The 22499-nt window shown below is 42.1% G+C and overlaps 1 protein-coding gene across 1 annotated transcript in view; it reads right to left on the bottom strand.

The window, feature by feature from the left end:
* The window catches only part of prickle1b (prickle homolog 1b), a 41224-nt gene extending 19063 nt beyond the window's left edge, over window positions 1-22161 (bottom strand). The window contains exon 1 of the mRNA XM_050035871.1: window positions 21953-22161. The gene's annotated coding sequence lies outside the window, so the exon portion shown is untranslated. The remainder of the gene's footprint in view (window positions 1-21952) is intronic.
* Window positions 22162-22499: the final 338 nt, after the last annotated feature.

The following is a 22499-nucleotide window of genomic DNA, read 5'->3' as shown; positions in this document are numbered from 1 at the left end:
CCTAAAAGCCAGATGACATGTCCACCCTTGCTCCCACACTCTTTGTCTTTCTTTCAGTCTGTCTTATTCTTTCGGAAACATTTTTGCTCTACAAGCCAGACATCCATTCACGCTCAGCAAGAAAGTACTGATGGGTAAATAATCCCAAAGTCAATTTCAAACTTTCACTGCTCTTTATTTTCCTCCAACACTGAACGTCTAATCATAACACAAGTGGCTACAAACGCCCACTCCTCTCTGTCATTAATTAGTTCCTGGGGTCATCCAGTCTCATGCATCTCATGTCAATTGCTCCAATAATGTCACATGAATTTCCACGCAGCTGCTGATTAGATCACATGGTGGGTAATGCAAGAGTTCTTGTCCCAGCTGCTCCATTAATGAAACATATAAGAGCATGTAAAGGGTTTGATCCTGAATGCTTTTTGATTAAAGTAAACCCTTGTTTTAAAAATGGATAATGGTGCAAAGCTGGGACAAATTATGGTGCTTTTTAAGACAATGGCTCACTTAAGCTTATAATAACTGATGGGAATCGTGTTTGACTCCGTTGCATGAATTTAAGTCCGATATTCACTCTCTTTTTAACTCTGGTTTTGGTCAAACTTCGACTTTTCAGCTGCTAAATGCTTCATTGAGTTCACCAGCTAGTTGCTAACTTTGCACACAGTGGGATTTTAATTCATTCTTGCACTATACGATGCTAATGAGAGCGCTGGGTGTGGACCGAAACAACAGTTACAGGACAGAAACCAAAACAATAAGCTGAAAGACACTACAATGCTCCATAAAGCTGAAGCAGGGAATAATTCTTTCCTGGTTTATCACCGCTAATGTTAAAGGGATATTTTGCTGATTTTCAAGCAGCTGTATATCATAACAGTGTGGGTATGAGTGCATTAACTTCCCTCCATCGTATCAGCACCCAGATTTTCCTGCACATCAAGATACAAAGAGTGTAGAAGCAGATCTTTCTCTCTAAAACTCAGACCAACCTGATCAAATTTAAACCTAGGCTCTGTTACTGTGTTGCCTTTTTCTCACCAAAAATGCCTTCAGAAACGTGTTTTAGTGCCCTTTTTAGCTGTATAATGAGAATTTGTGATCAGGAAGTGAGCGCCATACTGTTTCCTGTATAATAAAAAATGGAGACTTAAAAAACTAAGCAGTGCTGATTAAATATAAACCAAGATTCTGTTATTGTGTTGCCTTTTTCTCACCAAAAATGTCTTCAGAAATGTGTTTTAGTGCCCTGTTTAGCTGTATTATGAGAGTTTGTGAACAGGAAGTGGGCACCATAATGTCTCCTGTATCACAAAAAAACATGGAGACTTAAAAAAAACTAAGCAGTGCTGATAAGATATTAACCAAGATTCTGTAACTGTGTTGCCTTTTTCTCACCTCAAATGTTTTCAGAAACATACTTAACCTTACTGTTTAACTGTAATATCAGATCATTTGTTATCACCCGGCAGCCATATTGTTTTTGGATGGGCAACTTGCATTACATCATCCAGTGGGAGGTTTTATTGGTTCAGAGCTGTTTTCTCTGGTCATGTTACACCAATTTCGAAAGTATTTGCGTCTTTTTACTGCATAGACAGCCTTCTTTTATGAAAAGACCATCTCTCCAGCAGCGAAATACTTCTTTAACTTTTGTCCTTTTAAAAGAACCTTAATTTGCCTCAGCTTTGTGCTATTATACATTTTCTAAAACTAGAGTTTACTTTCATCAAACAGCATTTATGATCAGACCCAAACATACCGCCACATGATCTCATCACCAGCTGAGTCGAAATTAGTGTGACATTATTAAAGCAAATTACTTGAAATGCATTAGACTGGGCGACCCCAGGAAGCATTTAATGACAGAGGAGAGCAGGAGAAATGTGTCAGAGAAAAGTAAAGAGCAGTGAAATTTGTATTTGTAATGCAAATGGCTACAAATATTTCAAAGTTAAACCAGCTGTATCTGGAGGATTAACGCTATTTTACAACCTATGATTTAGAGGTATTAAACCATTTGAAGCTAGCTAATGATTTTTTTCTGCAAATCTTAACTCCTCATGTGTTCTTGAAGTTTTCCTGGTTAAATATTTACTGTGCTTCCTCCCAACTCAGCCTCATCCATCTCAGGAAATTCTCACGCAGGGGACCTGTCTGCTCGGCCTGTCACTGTTACCACCAACCCCCTTCCTTTTTTGGAGATCTGAATAAGTGAGAGTAGAGGGGTCCCCTGTCCTCATCTGTCACCTCGGCCAATCACAATGACGTTATTGTCAGCGACCACTTCACGTCAGGAAACTCCTGACAATCCGGCAGAAATAGAAGTGAAGAGTTTTGAGATATCCTCCATGTGATAAAGGTGCACAACATCAGTAGAGAAAAACAATCTGTGGACAAGATACAAACAGCTCACTTGATATGCCTGGGGAAGTTTGTTGTATTCTATGTGGACAAGCTCTGCATCATCCGTCATTGTGAGCGTCTGAAAAGCAGCTTCATTTAAAGAGTCTAAAATGACAAATGAGTTTACTCAATTGTCCAGCAGACAAAGACACCCTCTCCCTTGACAACCCCACAAAGTGACTTTCAGAGAAGGCAACAGAGCTGTTTGTCACATGCCAAAATACCTGTTACAAATGAGAAATGGCTCCGTTAGCTAACTAGCTTAGAAGAGTAAGGTACAGCGAGAGATTCTCTGTGTGCATAGAGATGGCATTGTCGATGTGCTTTGCCGTCTTTCCTGGCGTGCCAACGCATATTTGGAACTGAGTGAGAGGAGCTTGGCAGTCCCGTCGGAGGGTAAACCTTTCAGAAAAGCTCTCAAGTTTTCCAGGGGTCTTGGCGGTGCTCTGCAAAACCCACTTTGTGTTTAACCCTCCGAAAGATGTGCATTGAGTTTCCTGAGATATTTATCTGGATATGCATTGCGAGATGCTCTGGAAATCGTATTTCAGGCAGATGGGCAAAGAGGAAAAAAAGCTCTATTTTTGTGTCAGACAAGTACTTAATTCAGATAACAGACAGAGACAATGAGTGGGCGAGGAATGCTCTGGCGTGAATGGAGAACAGGTCAGAGGATGAGTGGCTTTATCCCACACAATAGGCAGATATCAGCCCTTCAGACTGGGCCTGGGCTTTTGGCCAAAGACCCATGGTCCTTTAGAAAAGACAAGAGGACAGTTGACCTTGCCGTCTCCTCTGCTTCCTCTCTAAAGAGAGGAGCGGCTGCAGAAAGTATCTGAAGTTCTTTAGAATGGTATCAGTTTGTTTGTTCTGGGCTACTGTAGAAACATGGCAGTGCAACATGGTCGACTCCACTGTAGAGGACCCACTCCCCACGCAGATATAAACGGCTTATTCTATGGGGACGAAAACACGACAATTCTTATTTTCAGTTGATTATACACTAAAGAAAACATACTTATTATATTATATTCATTTCTGCCAATATGTCCCCCTAAATCCTACACACTGAACCTTTAATGGGTCATTGTAAGGCAAAGACGTCATGTATCAGCACTCTGCAAAGCCAGTGGACGTGCTGAATGGATGATACCCTGGTCTCATTCACATGTCCAAGGCTGATGAGCAAGAACTAACAAATGGTGGGTTTATGCAGTGACCTTTGACCCCACCGCCTACAGATACAAAGATGTGGACAAAGTGAACGTGCACAGACGCACAGTTTCACCAATAGAAAACTGCTTTAAATGCAATCTTTTTAATGGTGGAACATGGCAAGTTCCCTCTGTTACTCGAAATGATATCACTTGACTGGCAGCCTCACATTTCACAAGCAGCTATTTAAGACCTAGGACTTGGAAACATTCTGACATTAGATGAAAATGAATCTGATTTCATGGCAGAACCATTGGCTGATATCCAGCATTATTTTAAAAGGCCATTATCAGCCAAAAATATCCATCTAACCTTAAGCCCAGTAAAGTCAGGAGTAATTTGGGCAGAAACCTTTTGATCACGTCTCTCAAAGGACTTTCTGAGTTTTCTTTTTTGGCAAAAGCTTTCGGCCGGGGTTCAGACAAGATCTAGTGGCTTTTTCTCTCAACTTGAAATCCAAGACCAAGTCTCGACGACACACTCTTACACACATACCCGGCACGCTTACTCACTCCTTCTGGCTGCACATTTTATCTCTCTACTGGAACAGAACTCAACTGGTAATTTGGCCTTTCCTTAACCTTTATTGTGCTAAGAAGCAGACGTGCCGTTTCTGCATTTTCTTTTATAACAGTCATTCACACCTGGACTCCACTATCCACTGTTTCATCCCCAGGAGGCAAGAGGGGTTTAACTGATCCCTTAGAATGCAAATATCAGGGGTGACGTCTCTTTGGTTGTTCGAAACAGAAATCAACAGGGACAGTGACATGCCTCAACTTGTTGTAGGACAGGTTGTCATAAAATTCAAACAGAGCATGGAGACCATTCCTGATGTTAAAGTAGCGTTAACTGCAAATACGTGATGAACTATACAAGACTGTGCTAATACACACACATGGGAATAAAACCAACACAGGCTTTGAATGTGCAAAACAAATTCAGCACAATTGTTAATTACAGTGGTAACTTTCAGTGCTACGACATGTTTATATGGAGGTGTGGAGGTCATGGTGGATATGACACTTACAGCTTAATTTCTCCTTAGCTGAGGGGCTTACACAGTTGCACAGAATCCCTTAAAGGTTTTCTTAAGTAAAGAAAAACATTAATACTGCATTAAGAGATGTTATGGCGGTGAAAATTTCCATGGAGATTGTTTTTTTTTAAATTCTAATGTAATAACAATGGTTTGGAAAAGAAAAAAGCAGATAGCCGATTAACTGGCCAATATTATCAATTTGCATGGAGCCATTATGCTAAACGCTGATCAGAGATGGGCAGTATTTCTTTTTTTTGTATTTACTTGTATTTGAAATATGTATTTCATCTACTTTTGAGTGTTTTGCAATTGTTAAAAAAGTCAAATGTAATTAAAACTTTTACATTTTTTGAAATACTTTCTCAATGATTCATAAAACAAGACTAGGTCCAAACCAAGTTTATGGCTGCATTGTGTATGAAACACCAGAGGGCTTTTATTTTGAAATGAGGGCTTTTATAATTTGTAACAGGAAGTGGCAGCATTCACTCAGTCACAGACTCACAGACAATTCTGATGTACGCCCCAGCAGGACTGGAGGTTGCACAGCCATCGGTCAGTTCCACCAGTAACAGTAGTCCTATTGGCACCGTTTATTCTGCCAAACCGATAACAGTTGACCTCTACTTTGAGTTTCAGGGGGGCCCCAGAAATATGCTTCCTACACAGTTGTCGCCTCAGCTGTAGCTGAACTACAGAATTCTGGTCAAAGTCATATCTAACAATCAAATCTTTTCAGTTGGAGACCCCTGAAGCAAAATGTTATCAAAGAGGGTCCATGACCTGATGTGTATCAATTTGGGGGTCCTTGACAAGAAAAGAGTTGAGAACCACTTGGCTAGTAAACCCTTGAAGTGAACTCACTCATACAAAAAGTTGTCCCACGCAGTCTTAAGGCTCTGTCCAACAAACTCTCCCTTAACCTCGTCACATATTGACATTTGGTCACGGACCTTCCATGTCCTGATACGACGTTAAAGGAAGGCTTTTGTCGCCACTGTCTGAAGCTGCAAGTCATTGCCCAAGCACCAGATTTCAATCACTTAGGAGTGAGATCGGGTTGCCCTGTCACACCAAGTCAACGGTCAGCTTGGTTTGCATTTGGTAGTCTTTGCGGTGAGTCCATGTAAAACTTTTTTAGCTGAGACATGGCAACATCAAGCGACTGAGCAGAGGGCCTTCATTGCCTCAAGTTCTCTAAAGTCAGTTTGATGTGTCTGGGCCTTTAAGGCAAAAATGCTTTTGGCTCTTCTCAATGACCTCACTTGACAGCAAGGAGAAAAGTCTGCCATCACATAGAAGGAAAAGGCTAAATCAATATCTTCTTAAACACTCACTCATTGTGTTAGCTAGAGGAAAAATCTTGAAAAAGTTCCTAACACAACAAGTAACACCACTGAACCAAAGCTGACAAGCCCAGACAATAGAAAGAATCACCAAACTCTGAAAGTGAAACTTACTTTTAAAATGAACACTGTCCTCTGTGATCTGAGTATGTTAAGCCCTGTGTCATATTTGTTGTTAATGTATCTACACCAGCAAGACAAATCTTCTCACATGTAGCCTTACGAATAAAGACATCTGTATCCAGACTGTATCTATTTCTGCATTTTAATCAGCATGTCCTTACAAAGGCCATATGCACAACAGCTGACAAACCAGCTCACACACATTTCTGCTTCACAAAAAGACCTCCGATCCACGTCTCAATTCACATCCATTATGATACTCCATTGAGCCCCATTCATGCTGACAGACGCCTCTCAGCAGCCTTTCACACCAGGAAATGGATCTTTAGCCCTCGCTAACAAGGCCCACCAGCTCGACTCGCTGCTGCATATCAGGCCCATGGAAGTGCTGCTCAGTGGTCTTGCCAGTTCAGTGTTAATATTCCCTGACACTCCCTGGCCGAGTGTGATTTAAGCTTCCAGTCATAAAACCCTCTGCTGAGATTTGCTAACCACCGTAGGGCGTTACCTGCACACCTCTGGGACAAGAGGAGCAGCAGTAAAAGGGCTGTAAAATGTAGGAAATTGTCAAGTAAGTGTGATGGGAGTTATGGTAAGGACTGGGTTGGGAAGCTCAAAATAAAATTCTTCTTGTTCAGTATTAGACCAAACAAAATATAGAGTGGGCAGTCTATCTATTTCCTGTGATGGCAGTGTTGGTCCACATTGACTCACGCTAAAATATCTCAACAACAACTGAATGGACTGGGATGAAATTATGTCGAGACATTTATGGTGCCCAGAAGGTGGATCTTAATGACTTTGGTGATCCCTGACTCTTCCTCTATTGCCATCATTAAATGTTGTGTGAAATGTCTCAACAGCTTCTGGATGTGTTGCCACGAATATCTAAGACATTCCTGTCACCACTCATTAACAGTAATGACCTTGGTGAGCTCTTAACTTTCCAGCTAGCGCCACCATCAGGTCAAAATTTGAGCTTGCTCGGCACTTTAGTTTTTGATCACATACCTGCTAAAGTAATGACATTCCCATCAGCAGAGGTGGAACCAAGTCGCAAGTAAGTCTTTGCACTCAAAGTTTAGGACTCGAGACTTGACTTAGGACTTGAGTATCGAGTGCTACACAAGTCAAAATGTGCTTCAGTAAATGTAATGCCATTTTAACATGGAATTAGATACTGTGGATTCAAAAACATTTTCATCTTCTTTTACAAGTGTACACCTTGACTAGACAGGAGCGGTGTGAATTCTTACATGATCGATCCAGCTATCTGCTTCAGGGTTGGAAACTCGAGCTGACTTCAGTCACCAGCGTGCATCCAACAGATGCTATCAAATGTTCTATTCATTCTCCTCCAAAAAAGTAGACACTGCATTTTGAATAAATTGTTTCAAAGTAAAAAATAATCACTGCTTCAATACAGCTACTGTTCAGCCTTACATGTGTATCTGTCAATCTTTATTGTGCTTTTGGTTCTGCCTATATCCCTGCACATGTAGCCAATTATTCTGACGTTGGAGTGGATTTTCTGTAAATCCCTTCACTACTCACAGGCTGATTAGAGCATGTTGTGGAATTATGCTATTTCAGGGCTAAACAGGGTTGTCAAAAACAGTACAGAGGCTTTCCCCGTTCATGTCTAGAGGTAAGATATTCATTATTATCATTAGTTTCTTGATTTGGCAGGGTCTACCTCATTAAACTGCTTAATACGAGTTATTACCTGAGCCTGATTGCACAGGAGATGGTCCCTGTAGGCTAAAACGTCTTGCCAAGCCAAAGCATCATCTTGAATACAAACTGTTTCATCAGAGAACTGGGTCACATATCCACTGGGAAAAACCAAATGATAATAGATGATGAAATATATTAGTGTGCATTTCAAAATAATGGTTACTAAGGTCCTAGAATAGCTGGTCATGTTTCTCAAAGAAATGCACGAGATATGCACACTGTATACACACTCCATGGTGTCCTTCCTACTGTGTCCAGCACATTCAAGGATTTGAGACGGGCAGGCATAGGCATGGATTTCAGAAGGGACACAAGGGGACATGTCCCCCTCAATATTTAGAACATTTGTCCCCCTCTAACAGAAACATGGATGTTGCAGAGTACTTTTATCTTTATAAAAAGAAAGATATTTCCACCTTAAATCGATGGAGAAAAGTTATAAATAGGTGCATAAAAATTCACCAGAATGCACCTCAATGTCATATGTCCCCCCCAATGTTCAAAGGAAACCCATGCCCTTGCGTGCAGACATACATTTGACCTCGTAAATCAAATTAATTTTTGATTTTTTTAGTCCGACTTTGCGACACAGGTGAGCTTCCTGTGTCTTGCTCTCAGGTATGAGGGAAGCTAAAATAGGCAGCTATGTTAAACAAAATCACAGTCAACTGACTTCAGTGTGACGGCCCTTTATAATACCAGGAATTTGCATAAAATAAGAACGTTCTTTCACACACTTTTACCACTTCAGCGAGGAACTGGAAACACCATCACAGAACTAAAATTCCTACTAAGTCCAGACACAACAAACTGACATAAAAAAACTAAAGGTGACAAAGACCGGCTGTTGCTTTGCCTAACCTTGCTTGTGTCTTAGCCAAAACGTTGCACTTGAACACACCACAAAGACTATGGCCAACAGCTGAGTACATTCTATGCCTGTGTGACAGGAAATAACTCTCCATACCAGCAGGTAGCGGTAGTCTGTGTTCATCATTCCAAAAAGGAAACTGGAAGACCAACAGGATGGATTCAAGACACTAGTTAGCCAGTTGGCACATTGACAACACAACCCAGTGTTGAAAGAGCAAATGATATTTACGGTGCGCGAGCGAACAATAACACAAAAATTCCAAACCATTTCTGCTAAAGAGCACAATAGCTAAAAAAAATCTTACCTAATATATCAAGTTTGTTTGCTCTCACACCCTCTTGATTTTAGTCTTTTTTTTTACTTTCCTCACTTTAGTGCCCTGAACTGAACAGCCAATCAGGGTGATTTTATTCTCTGATGGCTCTACCACCTCTGTTGCCAATTCAACATGCTGAATCAGCTGAAAAAAGTCAATACCACAAAAACTAGGGCAACATACACTCGACGACGACCCAACACTGACTGATGGCCGACTATAGGCTTGGTGTGTCAGGGCCCTTCAGAAACAATAGGAATCTACTGTCATTACAGTACACTGTGTGTGTTTGTGTGTGTCTGAAAGAAAGGTAAGACTTGTGTTATGTCTCCTGCATCCAGATGATGCATGCCTTCTTTAACAAAAAACAGAGGTCACTGTAAGCACGAGTGTGCGTGTCTGTGTGTGTTTGAAGCATCTTAATAAAATCCCAGGCTGCAGTGATCACATTGCCTTACATACAAAGTGCAGAAGAGAAAGAACAGGCAGATATTTATAACCATAACGGCGTTGAACGATGGACTGATGATAGAAATGAAAAATGTTAAGAACCAGATTGTCTTGTTCCTGTTGATAGGAAACATGAACGTATCACTGCGGCTCTGCTTCACTTGAACGGCAAGAAAAGCACATGGTTTATAATTGGAGCGCTGATGTAAAGCCTGCAAACTGAAAGATAAACAGTAAAATATTCCAGCTGCTCTTTCAAGAAACACTCACAAACAAACTGTTATTATGCTGCAGATGTAAGGCCCGAATCGAAGATAAGAAACCGTTTTTTTCTTGTTCTTGTTAACAGGAAAACAAAAGTGAAACACTCCAGCTGCACTTATAAGAAATAAACGTGCTTCTTATTTTCACTGGCCTCCGCGATCACGTTGACTGAACTGAGAATGATACAGCTTTTTTACTGCCTTTACGTGCAGTCCCTCTATCAATCTAGGTATCTATCTGACTGATTTACAGCGTGTCACATGCTTCAGCCAAAAGAAACAGAGAAGTCAGGGCTCTTAATGAGCGGTGCCACTCAAACTAGACGGAGGCATCGCTTATGAAAAACAAATCCGTGAAAAAAAACGAGAGGCGAATGTAAAAACAGCATCTGATGACATATCATGCAAGACAAGCAGCAGCGTTGCATCACATTTAGTATGGGAAAGCTGTATGGGTTAATGTGTGTGTGCATACATGTGTATGTGTGTGTTTGTGTGTGTGTGCGACTCCCGCATGAATTTTGTATAAGAGATAGATGTAGGCCAGGGATTGGGGTTGTGTACACAGAGGCTTAATGACAGGACCCTGAAGGGATGGTGCATCAGTCAAGCGGAACAGACAAACACACACACACATAGACACACACATTAACCGGCTGTGTATTACACAACCAGTACCTCGCTTTCCCATAATTTGGCATTGGAGGGACAACAAAAGCTGGGAACGACGGGTTTAACCAAGTTCGCAGCCCCAGGCACTTTGTCACACTCGGGCTGCAGTTTGGCCTACATGGGCTGGCACAGTTCTCAAGGCAGCAGCATAGTGTCGGAGCAGGGTGTGTGTGTGTGTGTGTGTGTGTGTGTGTGTGTGTGTGAAACCATATAGCCTTTAGCACCAATAGCGCATTCCCAAGGCTCTTTTTGTTTAGCTTTATATGGGTTACTGAGCCAGCGATTAGAAAAGAGACAGATAACAAAACAGCTGAGTGATGTCAGCTTAGCTCAACATTTTGGTGGCGGGTTTGGATGCCACGAGGGCGCCAGATATCGAGGCTATGTGTTATATGAAAGTCGCTTTGAGCTGCGCGCTTAAATAAACTCACTATCACAGGGAAAGTGGCGTGACTGGCCGTTTTGCGGGGTGTTTGCCCCCCCCCCCTCCTCTGTCCCAGGGACTGTGGTTGAATTTGGCCAGGCCAGCCACTGTTGGCATTCCACACTGACCCTCGAGTAGCGGGCCTGAGGTTCACGGGTAAACAGTCAACCCGTTTGGTGGGCTCGCTGTGTAATTTTGGAGCCTGTCTTACTCTCTCACTGTCTCCCTTCCCCCTTGTCTCTCCTCTTAGCCAGTCATATCCTCAGTTGGCCTCTGTGTTAATTCAGACCTACCTGAAAGTTCTGACTAAAACCTTCTGGGTTTACTATCTGTCCCGCTCGGCGACAAGGCTCAGCTCTCTAAACACACACTGAAGACTAATCTGCAACAGATGGGAGACGGACCGGGGAGGAAGTAGCATAAAAGGATATACAGCATATTTGTACCCTTCTAAACCAAACGATAGGGTTTCAGCGAAGTTCCAAGCAAAGCCGGAGGAGGGCTGTGATGATGTGCACGGCGGTGGCTCCCAAGGGCTTAACTGGACATATTACTTGGAGATATAAGCTGTCCATCCACAACCAGATGTCTGAAAGGCCTTGAGGGGGATTCTTGGGCACTTTCTCTGAAGAAAAACATACTCATTCACACACCCGAGCAGATATGTGTAAAGAATAAATAAAAACATATGGAGGCAAGTAAATGAGAACGTATACATACATGTGCTCGCATAAACAAGCCCGCACATGTTGGATTTCACGGATGGCTGGTTGGAGATAATGAATGCCTTAGCCCCCCAGTTTACTGTCTGGTTTTTGAGGTCATTAGTGTAAACACAAAAGACGTGTATTTACTACCTCATTAATGCAAGTGGCAATTTAAGCTCCCTTTCTCAGGCAGAAAAAAAAACAACCTACAGGATGGATCTCCGCTGAAACGCACACGACTGTCAAATCACTGTTTGTATTTGTTTTGCGACGAGCACTTGGAAAGCCCCGAGCTTTCATCAGCTAACCACCGGGTGAATATCTGTTACATTCTCCCTCTCGAGGAGATGAAATTGTCCTGGCTGAAGGATACACCACTGTTTGATTACCTGCCACAGAGCGCACAGGCAGCTGGGGGCTTGTTAGATGGGAGGGGAGGTTATATAAGATGACAGTGTAGGCTACCTCTTATAAGGAATTGCAGGCTTGCCTTTGAGGAGTATGTCCCATGTGAAAATGCCTGCAATGGTTTGTGCATAAACAAATTTAATTAAAACCTGAATGACTGATTTTTTGGCCACTTGGGGGCAGCGGAAAGAGGCTGTGAACACTGATATGTTAAACATGTCAGCATTGGAGTGCAGTTGAAGCTACATATTTCTGTTTGAACCTGAACTGAGTCCGAGAGAGTAGTAACCACGCACAACCCGAACCCAGCTAGCATTCTGTTTGTTATGTCCGAACCTGACCCTAGCCCAATGCACTTAATGTAAGGAAAACACTCCGCTTTAGTTGCTGCTGAAACGCGGCACAACACTTTGACAACAAAAAACGGATATTAACTTGGAAGCGAAGCATGAAGCACCATGTCAAGTAGGTTGTACCCGACCTGAAAATCATTTGTAAATATTTGTCAGAAGCTGGCCCAGCCCATTGGGTCCCATCGGATCCACACTCTAGCTAGCATATTTATTTACACATCCAGTGGATATAGAGCAACATTAGCTGTTATGTTAAATGTAACTACACGTCACATTGACGCAGACCTCCTGTCTATTTCTGTAAGCTGAAACCATTTCCCTCAGTGGAAACAAAGCTTTTATTTATTTTAATTTCACAGATAAGAAACAATAAATAGTGAAGACAATAAAGCCTCCAACATTTTAAGTGTTGTGTGATTTATCCTGGCTTCATACGTGTAGGAAATCTCTGCTCGTTGCTAGGCTATTTTATACAATGTAAAATACCATAGGCTTGTGCTAATAGTGTTAGCATGTTATATTTGTTTGGAAAACCTATTTAGTATAAGGCAGTTGTTTTGTTGGTGAACCTTGTGAGTTGTAATGGAGCCAAATTTTGTAACGTTACCTTTGTTAAATTTTGTTGTTGTCCTTGGCTTCAAATGAGTAGAGGAGAAGTCCGCTAGCTGCTAGGCTAATTTATACAATGCCAGAGGCTCTTGCTAATAGTGTTAGCATGTTGTATTTGTGGGGGAGATGTGTCCAGCATGTAATGTGTGTTTTGAATCAACTAAACTTTACAGCACTACAAAGAAACTCTACCATCGACTAGTGTTTTGGAGGGGAAGCCTAACCACAGGGTGACACAGACAAACCATTACACAAGTATAAATGCTCACATGGCATAGGCCACATGTGTAGGCTACGGAATAGGCTGTGCACAGAGCTAGAAAATCTGCTGTTACTCTTCTTTTAGCTCTGTTTTTGGTCTCCATCAACTCCTGAGGAAAATATTTAGCTTCTTAGCTGCTACATGCTCCACCGTGATCTCCAGCTAGTTTTATGCTTTTTTGTTTTTGCTGAAAACAAGAGCAATGAGAGTGAACCAAAACAATAAAGTTGGGCTGAAAGACGCTAAAAAGCTTTGCAGTGTTGAGAGGAACTACAGTCAGATAATAATCCTTTGTGGGTTTGTCAATAAGATAAGACCCCTTTAACAATAGACATAGTAATTCAATTAATTGTTATTAAAATAATATTATTTGTAGCAGCTTTATTGACCATTTCATACTGAAAGCAGGATTCATGTGAGTTCTGAAGCAAAAGAAAATGTGCAGCTTTTGGCAAATTTGGTGAGAATCCTGTAATTTTCCCCACCCTCACTTACACAGCACTTATCACAACAGGCCATTTCCTGGTTTGCAGTGGCATCAGATTGGATGGAGCCATTTCCACTTTAGGTGAATTAAGAGGCTGGTATTCCTGTGGGATGTTGCGAGGCAAGATGGAGATAAAATGACAGATAGTACACATCCCCCGAGACTTCTGCAAAGACAGACGACCACCCAACAACTTACGTAAATATTAACTTAATGTGGATGTCTTCTGGAAATGGTGCGACATGTATTTGTCATAAAGCTTCAAAATTCTCCTCTACCTCATCTGCTTCTGTTTATTGAAGCAGACTGAGGATGGTTAGTTGGTGGAAAAAAACAGAGTTAGATTCATGAGAACATCCTGTGCCATCTGAGGCTTCATGCATATTGGAAGAGAGGTGAAGTGGTGAGGGGAAGGAAAGAGCAGACTGTCCCTGATTAGACCTGAGTTGAGACATTCAGCTCAGGAGCTCGTCTTAGCCTCGGGAGCACACTGTCCAACACATGAGACCAATTTAAAGAGGGAAGTCATATTTTCCTGCACGCACCCAAACAAAAAAAGTTTCTCTTTATATCCATTTGAAATACTGATGAACAATTGTTTTTAACCTGGTTCCTGTCCTTTCAGTAGAGCTATTTTTAGCCATCGATGGCTCAATAATGGCTTTCTGTATCTCTTCTCCATAATATATTTTCATGCCAAAAGGAGTGGGTGTCACTTTCATTTTAGGACATTTTTCAAAAATGATTCTCTACATGATGCAAACAGTTGCAAGTTAAACCGTTTTAATGGAACGAGCCCATGTTTTGATCATATTCACTCAGCTCCCAACATCACATGATTTCCAAAATGTCAGCTTTTCACCAACAACAGCAGGATTGTTTTTGGTTCTGCGGCGACGCATTTCTGACATTATCCCATGGATTTAGAAAGGTTGGCTGAAAACATGAACCCACCAAACATCAAACTGTGAAACGTGATCATCAGAATTAGAATTAGGAGGTTTTCACATCACAACGGCACAATATTGTACCAGTGCGAACCAGACACTGTTATGGAGACCTTTTATGTTTTCCCCCAATCAAAAACAAAACTGGAAGCTATCATTTGTGTTTTGCCTCAGGGTGGTCATTTGACGAGGAATAATTACGTGGTTGCAGCGATCTTGTCTTCCTATATGAGACTGCGCTTCTATCTATACTGTTTTCCTTTTACTTGAGCTTTAAAGCCTTTTAATTATTATCATCTAATAATCATCACCTTTAATGTCTCCATAACCACTGTGACTGGCGACTGGCAGTGTCTGGGCAGGTGTGTGTATCTGTGTGTGTGGCTTTAATCATCATCAAATAGAGCTGTGTGTATAGGTAATTAAGGTGGTGCCAAATCGACTCTCACTCGCAGGCACGAGTCAGGAACTCTCAACAACACCTCAGTGTTGCATCGCTTAGCAAGTGCTGCGGGCAACTTTATTTCAGCCTGGCTGCAAGTTTTAACACAGTGCAACTCCCTCTCTCCGAGGCCATTACTCAGTGTCTGATATTCTTCTAAGCCCCGGATTACTTTTCCTCCCCACAAGCTGACCATAATACCAGGCTTGTGGAGCCAATGCGGCCTGCAGGGTTTGGTCTGTAACCACTCAATGAGCACAAGGATCACGATTAGTGTTCGTGGATCAAGGCCTGCTGCTCCAACCCCCCCGCACATATTTACACACCGCACCCTTCACCTCCTTAGCACAGCCATGGTTTATGCCTACTGTTGGCCGATATTCACACACAATATTAGCTTCTCTTTCTCTATTTATAGTGAAATATTTTTTTCAAACATGAACAACCTGACAGAAACTGAACCTGTCCATCACATGTGAATAGGGCATGTTAGGCTGCAGCAAATGTGTTAGTTACTTGTTGTTTTTTTTAATTCTCTTTGCTTGGGTCCTCTGAATCTGCCCATTCCACTGAGTTCAAGATGACCGATTCATCTGGCATCATGACGTTAAATAGTGGTTTCTTTGTCAATAAAAAACTGACCAATGGGCGCCATAAGCAGGACTACCACCATCGTCAAGCTGTTGTCAAGTGTTGCACCAGAACCAGTGAGGAGTAATATCAACAATGGTGAGCACGATAAAACAAGACGGACACTGCTATCCAGGCTATTCTAAATCAACTTGTCTTCCCAACCAATCTTTATATACCAGTTCGTATGATATCCTATGAATTAGTGGCCCACCACTGATTACATACTTAACGTAAAGTTATGCAGTTAACGTAAAGTTATAGGCAAAGTAATAACACATCTCCTGGGGAAAGTCCTGTGTTTTGTGACCTATTCAACACCCAAACCTCCTCCTTAAGTGAGATTTATACTTGTGCGTCGAATCAATGCCATATCTACACTTGTGCATTGGGGTTTCGGCAACACTCTGCGATCACACCGCCAGACTGCTAGTTGGTGGCGGGGTTTATATGCCACTGTGTTAAGCATTTCCGTATCCTTCTTTAGACAACAACTTTATAAACAAACTTGGCGACCAAGACTGACCAGATCGTGTTGGAGTTGGAGCTAATAAATGTTGAACAACAGTTACGTTTACTAAAAATGCTGCAGTCCAGACAACAGAGAAGGCGTCGAAGGAGATTGTGTGTATGACCGCTGAATGAGCTGAGACAGAAGGACGGTGAATTTTCTGTGCTTGTCCAGCCACTGAGAGACATGGACCAAGACCACATCCTTCTTTATTATCTACTCCCATCAGCGCATTGGCCATGTGATCGCAATGTTCCAAAATACGTGGGTTAGACACGAATTACTGGGTCATGATTACGTAGGATATGTACAAATTTTGGTGCAGTACTTATGTTAGTACGAATGCCTGAGAACAGCCGGGTCTTCTCAACATCAACATCTTCTCAACATCCCCCAGCACTGTAGTTTGTTTTCGTTCTTCTCCATTCTTAAAAACCTTGGCAACACCAGTATGCTGGAATGGCTACACATCAGCGCCGACTTATAAAATGGCGTCTCTAGTGAATGGTTAGGGAAAATCAAATCCCTCTCCCCATGGAAATCAGAGTGGACGCAATGTCAGACTGAAGATGGAAACAGAGTGTAACAACTTGACACTTCTGTCTGATAAAAGGCAACCAATCTCTTGATTAATTGTTTTGTCTATAAAAGGTGAAAACCCCCATTGTGACATGGGAATGTTTGGTGTTTTTGCTTGGTCAAGGTTTTTCCCAGCCCTATTTGTTTGCAATCTCCACTGCACTAGTGATAAAGCTGCTGGTAACTGGTGTAACTGGGTGGTTCCCGTGTAAAATTAAGAATATCACTTTGAGACTTGTGTAATCTCCGAGAAATGTCTGTTTCTCATTGCTCTCTGTTCTGTTTCTCCCCTCCAGTGATTGGTCCTTCACTGTTTGGCCCTTCACACACACAACTACAGGGGATAGCTGCTTGGCAGGCCAGTGTGTGTGTGTGTGTGTGTGTGTGTGTGTGTGTTTTCTGAGGTTTGGAATGATTTACACAACCCCACACTCGATTAATTCCAGTATGACAGCACAAACTTGCCTGTGTGTACACACGTTGGTCTGAGGTATTAGGCAGACAGAGGCGCACAGACAGAACAGTGTTGACTTACTAATAGATGGAGGTCTCTCTCTCTCTCTTTTTTTAACATACACACACACACACACATGCAAACACACACACACTTCACATTCATGTTTATGTTTCTTATTGGTTCCATTTATTTAATCTAATGCCAATCTGCGCTCCAACTCAAACACTGGGACACAAGAAATCTGTGATTGCTGCATGACCCCCCTGAACCAGCGTCAGCCAGCAGCAAACCATCCAAAATGTATACACATATATTAGTTTGTGTTTATAATATCATGCTCTGTAAATGTGAGAAACTCCTCTAAAACACTATTCATTATTGAGAGGGACCAAAAAGCATTACTACAAGGTAACCAAGCATTTAAATCACACACTATCCATTAAAATGGTGCAGAGTTTGTCTCCATGTTGTTTTAAATGGCGACAATCTCCTCTTGGATTGAGTCTTTTCAGCCTCAAACAATGAAAGACGGAACACAGCACATCTTGAGCTCTTCAAACAGCTTCACTGCTGTGATCAGATGAGGTGTTTCAGCCGAGGAGCCAATGGCTCTAAATCCAGAACACCCTTGGTCGCTCAGCAAAAAGGTTTTCCAGGAGACTGTCCAACAATATCAAAACAATCTCCAGGCTGGATTTCCTCTCTGGCACTCAAACCCCACTGGAGAATGAGAATCTGGGTTGCATATGAGAAAATGAAGAACTGTAGGATGAAGACTCCGATCAAGAGACACTGCTCTGAAAAACGAGTCTGTCAATTTGGAAAATTGTCCGTAAACAAAAAGTCAGCAGGGGCCTCAAAAGAGCAATGCAAAGTCAAGGATGCATTCACTTCTCCTGCCAATGCTAGGATCATAACTGTTTGACAGCACATGTCCAGTCATTCTCTGTCTTTCATTGAAACCTCAAAGGTCATCTCCTCAAGTTCTGCTTCACATCCTACGCCTCTGATTCACATCCTCCTCAGCCAGAAAATTTCCCTCCTCTCCACGCTCTGACATGTTTAAACAAAATCAACCTTTTCACCTTGGCTCTCATTTGTTAAGCTAGCAAAAACTTTCTACAAAACTTCACCATGACGGAGACAAACGCCTGTAGTTTTATTGACTTGAGTGAAATGCTCTTGTTGTCTTGATGAGAGTAAGATGGGAAGATACCACTCTCATGTCTGTGGTAAATATGAAGCTATACAGCTAGCAGCTAGCTTAGCTTAACTTAAAAAAATAAAATGTTTAAGTTTTGCTGTGTAAGACGATGCCCAGTAACAATAAAAAGTGGAGAAGAGTTCAAGTTTTACAGATTTCCATCTGCGATGAGAAAACATACTCAAAGACAGCTCTGGACTCAGTGGCTACTTAATGTTACTGTTGGGCGTTAAAGCTGTACTTTACGTTAGTGTCACCCCTTGAAGTGGCTACCTAATGTCACTGTCAGGCATTGCAGCTCCATCTTAATGTTACTGTCAGGCACTGAAGTGGCTACATAACGTTACTTTCAAGTACTGAAGCAGCTACTTAATACTACTGTCGGACATTGAAATGGTTACTTAATGTTATTGTTGAGCATTGAAGCAGCTACATAACATTTTGTCGAGTACTGAAGCAACTACTTAACGTTATTGTCGAGTACTGAAGCAGCTACCTCACATTACTGTCGAGTACTGAAGCAACTACTTAACGTTACTGTCGAGTACTGAAGCAACTGCTTGACATTACTGTCAAGCATTGAAGCGGCTATGTTACGTCACTGTCGAGTACTGACGCGGCTACTTAACGTCACTGTTGAGCATTGAAGCGGCTACTTAACGTCATTGTTGAGAATTGAAGCAGCTACTTAACATAACTGTCAAGCATTGAAGCAGTTACGTAATGTCACTGTCGAACACTGAAGCAGCTACTTAACGTCACTGTTGAGAATTGAAGCGGCTACTTAACATTACTGTCGAGCATTGAAGCGGCTACTTAACAATATTGTTGAGCATTGAAGCAGCTACATAACGTTACTGTCGAGTACTGAAGCAACTGCTTAACATTGCTGTCAAGCATTGAAGTGGCTACATAATGTCACTGTCGAGTACTGACACGGCTACTTAACGTCACTGTTGAGCATTGAAGCGGCTACTTAACATTGCTGTCAAGTGTTGAAGCGGCTATAATGTGACTGTTGAGCACTGAAGCGGTGACTTAACATTACTGTTGAGAATTGAAGCGCCTACTTAACATTACTGTCAAGCACTGAAGCGGCTACTTAACGTTACTGTTGAGCATTGAAGTAGCAACTTATGGTCACTGTCAAGAATTGAAGTGGCTACGTAACATTACTGTCGAGCATTGAAGCGGCTACTTAACGTTACTGTCAAGCATTGAAGCGGCTACTTAACATTACTGTCAAGCATTGAAGCGGCTACTTAACGTCACTGTTGAGAATTAAGGTGGCTAATTAACGTTGCTGTCGAGCATTAAAGTGGCTAATTAACATTACTGTCAAACATTGAGGCTGGTGAGCCAACACTGTTTTTAAACAAACATTAATGTTAGCTAAAACGGACTGTGGTTTAAATGTATTATGCTATGTCAACACTATGAGCAACAAAGTTACAAACAGCCGAGTGTGGCCAGCTAGGAAACAAACAAATATCAGATAGGTCGGACCGCTCCTACAGTTACTGTTGAAAATGACAACAGAAATAAACAAGTCAAAATTCAAACAAACTGCCAGTTGTCTACCCAGAAGTGATTGTTGTTATTAACGTAATGTCACGGTGATTCAACCTATTACTTGGCTGGTGACTTCATAAAATCTCTGCCGGTACCAAGCAAAGGCGACTGTCATGTTCACGACAAGACTTCAGACTTGTATACCTTAAATGACTGAGATATACAGTAAGGTGTTAATTATCAAGCTTTGTTAACGTTAAACAGAGTCACACCAGCTGTTTTGCCTTGTTTCCAGTACTAAAGCTAAGCTAACCAGCTGCTGGCTGTAGCTACACATTTAGCTTACAGACACGCAAAGGCAAATAAGCGTTTTCCCCAAATTCCATCTTTAATCTAGTCTAGCAGCTGCGTACAATTTACTGCAGATGGTAACATTAATTACATGAAATACAGAGAGACTCTGTTCAGCATCCATTAAAAGCATTGAATCAATGTTATGTCCCAGAGCAGGCAGCAGTCGAGCCAAGCATACCGATCATCTCGGCTACTGCCTGACTTGACTCTCCTGTGTGCTTCAAATGGCTGACCAATTAACAGCAGCTTAACTCCTGGGTCGAAACACCCATCTCTCTCTCACACACACACACACACACACACACACACATGCAGACGCTCAGAAAAACACACATGCATGCGTGCACAGAAGCATACAAAGTAATAGATCCACGAGCACTTGCACCCAGTACCACACACAGACAAGGACTCACACACACACACAGATACATACTCATTAACAAAGGCTTAGCATTGCAGAGTGTATACCCCCAGCAAAGTGTGGCACATAGTCTGGCTGACTGGCCTCCCACAGAGGGGGAATACACCTCAGTCACCTGATCCTCGGCTGCTCTATCATCCAGGATCAGCGAACCTCACAGCAGCTTGTCATTCAGCACTGAAGCCTGCATGGCATGAAAAGTCTACAGGGGCGAGAGCACTCCTGTGTGCTTCAGAACATCCCCAGTATAAAGATATTAAATTTAAGTAAAACAGGTAAACAAGTTTCTTTAAGTTTTAAGACTCAGATGATCCAAAAGCAGACTGCCCTCACTGCAGCATCTTCACAAATCTCTCCCACCACTAGGTGCCAGCACTGGCTTCAAAACAGATCACACAGCACTGCAAAGAAGGTCCATCATAGCACTCATTTTCAGTGTTTACATATTTTTCTTTATGCTCTTCAAATACTGCTGTTGTGATAAATTCCAGTATCTCACACTAAAGGAAGATTACTGAAATGAGATGGAGAGAATGATACATCATGTTGAAACAATTTGTACTGAAGCAAAGTTTTTACACCTGTTTTGAAAGTAGAGAGAAAATGCCTCCCTCGGTCGATTGTTCTGTGTGGCTGAAGTGATGTGGCTTCACTTTGTAATGTTTCTGTGGATTTGGGCTGTGGTTTGTCAACACTGATGTGACTCTGAAGAGCTGCGTGGACAAGACTCCGAGGGTGAGCTCGCGAAGACAAGAGAAAGAGACCACCTGAGTGACAAGCAACAGCTGAGTCCACACATCTGGAAACCAAAATGCAACCCTCCATTAAGTGCGTCTTTACGCACACACACTTTCCGAGTTAAAAAATCCTCCCCCGGCTCGTCGGCCACAGTTTCACTTTTTTTCTTTCTCTCCTTCTGGGGAAAAATGTCACACATCCTCAACTAACTCCTTTCTTCTCGCTTTAGTGCGTCTGGCCATGAAGTCATGGAGAGACAAATCATTTCCATCTCTTAATCTCGCTGATGATTTCCAAACCTCTCCAGACTTGACTTGCGCATTTTTCTTATTATCACAAATCTGCTGAAAATTCCTACACTCACACTCAACTATGTGCACTGAAACAGCAAGGATGTGCATTTATAAAGCCATAAATCACTGATAAATGAATATTTCAGAGGCAAAAACTTGACACTCACCTCAGACGCAACAACTCCGGGCTCGGGTTTGAATATTCCGTTTACTAGAATAAAATCACGACTCTGGAGGCATCCGGGCAGACTGCAACCAACACACAACTCAGTGCCGTTTGGAGTCCTGGAGCAGCTCAGTGGATGTGGTCTTTCAGTGCATGATCATGGACATACAGGGAGAGAGAAGGACGCGCACTGAGGGGTGAGCGCTGCGCAGCTCTGGCACCAAGTTAAATCGTCGAGGAATTACATTAACGCTGCTCTGCGCCTATTGGCTTAAACACGAAGCCCCATCCCTCCTCCACGCACACACGCCTCCCTCTGCCTCTCACTTACAGGCACACAGCACTGCATACATCCACGCCATATCTTTATGGATATGTTTTGGACGCATAATCAGCTCCACATGATGTTTTCCAATTAGAATCCATGTGTTAAAAATACCATGATTGTAAGCTCAATGGTGACTACCATAAAGACAAGTGCCCACAGGAGCACAGCAGCAATTATGTTATAAAATGTCCCCTGGGTTCACATCTTCTTCATAGATAAT

Source organism: Epinephelus moara, chromosome 23 (genome assembly GCF_006386435.1).
Source record: "Epinephelus moara isolate mb chromosome 23, YSFRI_EMoa_1.0, whole genome shotgun sequence".
Taxonomy (NCBI): Eukaryota; Metazoa; Chordata; class Actinopteri; order Perciformes; family Serranidae; genus Epinephelus; species Epinephelus moara.
This window is presented reverse-complemented; position numbering and strand designations above follow the sequence as displayed.